Genomic DNA, 4666 nt, shown 5'->3' with positions numbered 1-4666 from the left:
GAGACTGTGGGGGACTGCAGGACGGAGTTCCCCTGAACAGGCAGCCCCCACTGCTGCTGGGTTCCCTCCCAGAGTGTCTGGCTCTGACAAGGAGACCGCGCCATCTTAAAGGGGAAAGTGGATGTTATCAGAAGCCTGAAAAGCCTGGGAATCTATAACTATGGCACCCAGAGAACAGCTGTGAACCTGAGAACACCAGTCCCCAAGTGGCGCAAGCATGCGGATTCAGAGGAGCCCTGCACCCCCTCACGGAAAGGTCAGATTTCACCTGGGATAAGGTGAGGTCTGTGTTCTGGGCAGGAGACAGAAACACGCACGTGGGAGCTGGAGAACCTTGGAAAGTCTGTGCCTAGAAAAATCCGTGGCCATTGGGGCTGGCATGATCTGCGAATGTGGAAGGGTATCCGCAGAGCTGCTAACAGAAGGGAACTTTAAAAAGCAACCCTTAGCTGAACTGGGAGCAAAAGGACAGCCTAAAAATTTTAAAAGTGTGTCCGACTGCTTAGACCAAAAGTGAAAAAAGACTGCACAGACTTGCACGCAGCACTTTTCATTCGCACACTTACTCTGGCTCTTTTTTTTTTTTCCCTCTTTATATCCTTGTTTTTCATTACTAAGCCCAATACATAGGATCACCCAATTAGGGACACTCTAAGAAACTGCAGGGGAAAGTTATTTTTGTGGAACCTGGGGATCAGAGCAGGGAATAATGAACAGAGAACTAGCACTGGGGCAGCCCATTCCCCCAAACCAGTATTAAGTGCCACAGGGAAAACAAAATCCAAAACACTAGCTAGAGAGGACCTATAGACCCAGAGGTCAATACAGAAACACTGCCACCCAGGGGTTAAATCACAAATTGACTCTTGTGTAAACCCAAATAAAGGGGTATAAGAAATAAAGAGGTACTGCCAGGTTGAACATCAGGACTGTGGCTTACAACACTGAGGAGCAGTGGAACACAGGGAACTTCAATATGTCCTGACTAGGAAACAGGTGTGCCAAACAGAACAGTAGAGGAAGTGAATGACCTTCACTACTGCACATATTTATTTATTTCTTTTTCATCTTTTACTTAAGAAACTAATTTTTTTCTTGTTTCCTCACTTGATTTTACCTTTTTAATTATTACATTTTTATTTTCAACCAGTATTATTACTACTACTATTTTACTTTTTTTAAAAAAAAGGGTAATTTTATTTTCTCTTTATTTTACTTTGGGATTGGTGTTCTACATTCTATTTTCATCTTTCTTTAGCATTATTTACTTTATCTCAACTTTACATTTATGCCAACATTCTCTTCCTCACTTTTCCCCTTTTGTTGTCTTGTTTCTCTTGCCCTATTCCTGCTTTAGATTTTCCCTATTTCTTCTTTTTGCCCCCTGTTAAAATCTCAGCCTACTTGTATATTTAATTCCCAATCCCCTGATCCAAGTCCATACACACCTCTCTCTTCTCTTTCTTTACTATACAATTTTTTCCTCTCTGTCCTTTTGTTGTTGTTTGCTTGGTTGTTGATTATATCAGTTTTTTTTATGCTTATTTGTGAGATTGTTTTGCTTTTCCTTTTTGTTTTTTTGTTTTGTTTTTGTTTGTTTTTTGCTTCCGTTTCCCCTCGCCTCACTTGATATTAGGTGTTGTTTCTAGTTTGCATTCATCTTTATGTCTTTGTTGCTGGCATTTGTTGGGATTAGTGGCTGTTCTATTGGAGTTTTCTCAACATATAAATAGTTTTTTCCCCTTTTCTTTCTTATACTCTTCCTTTTCTCTCTTCCTTTTTTTTCTTTTTCCCAATTTAATTTTTGCACTCCTTTTTTTTCTCTTCTTCTTTCTTCCTTATCCTCTAATTTGCCTTTCTCTGGTGGTCACCTTTATTTGGGGTTATTACTATCATGAATACATTTCTGTTCAGTGCCTCATGCATTGTGCATTGTTGTGTTGTATTTTGTGCCTTTAAATCAACTCAGGAGAGAGAGAACTACATAACCAGACACCAGGAAAAGAGAGATCATGGGGAGACAAAGAAACAGCCCACATATGAAAGAAAAGCAGGCATCACAAGAAAAGGAAGTAAACAAAATGGAGGCAAGCAACCTGTCAGAGAAAGAATTCAGAGAAATGGTCATAAAGTCACTGAAAAGAATGGAAGACAAATTCAACAATATGTGTAAGAACCAAGAGGAAATGAAGAACCAAGAAGAAATGAAAAATTACATTGCTGGTATAAAGAACTCAATAGAAAGCATCAACAGTAGACTAGAAGAAGAGGACCGCATCAGTGAGCTAGAGGACAAGGTAGGAAAAAATACCCAAGTAGAGCAGCTTCTAGAAAAATAAACTAAAAAGGAGGAGGAGAGCCTAAGGGAACTTTGGAAGAACACAAAACAAAACAACATTCACATAAGAGGGTTGCCAGAATGAGAGGAAACTGTGCAAGGAATAGAAAAACTGTTTGAAGAAATAATGACATAAAATTTACCTGATATAGGGAAGAAAAAACCCACAGAAATCCAAGAAGCTCACAGAGTCCCAAACAAAATGAACCCCAAAAGCGATGCAAAGGCACATTATAATTAAATTGGCAAACACCAACGACAAAGTAAGGATATTAAAAGTGGCTAGAGAGAGACAGAAAGTTACCTACAAAGGATCCTCCATCAGACTAGTGACTGAATTCTCAACAGAAACACATCAGGCCAGAAGGGAATGGAATAAAATATACAAAATCATGCAAAGGAAGGGTCTGAATCCAAGAATACTGTACACAGAAAGTCTATCAATCAAAATTGAAGGTGAAATCAGGAGCTTCACAGACAAAAAAGGACTAAGGGAGTTTATCACCACCAAACCAGCAATGCAAGAAATGCTAAAGGGTCTGCTATAAAAGAAGAAATAGGAAGTGAAGAAGGATCACAGGGGTAAAGAATAAAAATGGCGACAAACAAGTACCTATCAATAATAAATAAATAAATAAATAAATAAATAAATAAATAAATAAATAAACTAGATGGCCATTGGCAGTTCTTCCAGAGTTTTATCACCTCCATGTCTAAGGTTCATAACTGAATTGTCATTTGCTTAAGGGTTCAAGCTTTTCTGCATTCATTCTGGTCACTTTTTTCCTATTAGAAAAAGCTGCTTCCTCTCCTGAAATCCCTTCTATCTATGCTACATTGCTTAAATTTCTTATTACTTGCAATTTAGCAATAACAAAATAGTGGCATTTGCACGAATATGTAATTGATACCTATTTGTGGAGCATGGGGAGAAATACTTATTTAAATTTTTATATTCATACATCAATCTTTATTGTTGAAAGTATTACAGATGTCCACTGTTTTTCCCCATTGACCCCATCTAGCTTGACCCGCCCCCCACACCAGGCCTTCAACCCTATTGTCTATGTCCTAGGGTTATGCATATATGCATACAAGTTCTTAGGTTCATCTCTTCCCACACATCCCTGCCTTCCCTCTGAGATTCAAGTCTGCTCCATGCTTCTATGTCTCTGGATCTATTTTGTTCATCAGTTTATTTTGTTCTTTATATTCCACATATGAGTGATATCATGTGATACTTGTCCTTCTGTGACTGGCTTATTTTGCTTACATAATACTCTCCAGGTCCCTGCCTTCTTTCCAAAAGAGTAAGAGATCCTTCTTTTTACTGCTCCTTAGTATTCCATATTATAAATACCCACTCATCTACTGATGGGCACTTGGGCTGTTTCCAGATCTTAGCTATTGTAAATTGTGCTGCTATAAAAATGGGTGTGAATACATTCTTTCTGATTGGTGTTTCAGGTTTCTTAGGATATATTCCTAGAAGTGGAATCACTGGGCCAAATGGCAGTTCCATATTTAATTTTTTGAAAAGACTCATATATTTTTTTCCATAATAGCTGTACCAATCTGCATTCCCACCAGCAGTTTCCTAGAGTTCTCTTTTCTCTACATCCCCGCCTGCACATGTCATTTGTTGATTTGTTGATCGTAGCCATTCTGACAGGTGTGAGATGATACCTCATTGTAGTTTTATTTTGTGTCTCTTGTCTGATTTGTGACTTTGAGCATTTTTTATATGTCTTTGCCCATCTGTATGTCCACTTTGGAATGGTGTCTATTTAAGTCCTTTGCCCAGTTTTTAATTGGATTACTTGTCTTCCTTTTGACAAGTTGTATGAGTTCCTTATATATTTTAGAAATTAACCCATTGTCAGGTGTATTATTGGGAAATATGTGCTCCCATACAGTGGGCTCCCTTTTGGTTTTGTTGATACTTTCTTTTGCTGTGCAGATGCTTTTTATTTTAATGTAGTTCCATTTGTTTATTTTCTCCTTAGTTTCTTTTGCCTTAGGAGATATATCTATAAACACGTTGCTATGAGAGATGACTGAGATTTTGGTTTCCTATTGGATTTTTATGGTTTCATGACTTTGGTTTGTGACTGGCCCTGAGTATCCTGTTTGGAGCTATCAGCAATCCATAGCTTGTGACTCCTTCTGCTGTGCCTCAGTGCCTTTGGAAAGGACTAAGATGTGCACAACGGTCTGCTTTTACTAGCCCTGAGTTTAGAAGGACATCAGGCAGAGACTCAAAGCTTCCAAAGATCCACCTCTGCCTTTAGTCTGGTTGTTGTTCTCAGTCTTAATTAGCCTACGGCT

Source organism: Eptesicus fuscus, chromosome 1 (assembly GCF_027574615.1).
Source record: "Eptesicus fuscus isolate TK198812 chromosome 1, DD_ASM_mEF_20220401, whole genome shotgun sequence".
In the NCBI taxonomy this organism is placed as follows: Eukaryota; Metazoa; Chordata; class Mammalia; order Chiroptera; family Vespertilionidae; genus Eptesicus; species Eptesicus fuscus.
This window is presented reverse-complemented; position numbering follows the sequence as displayed.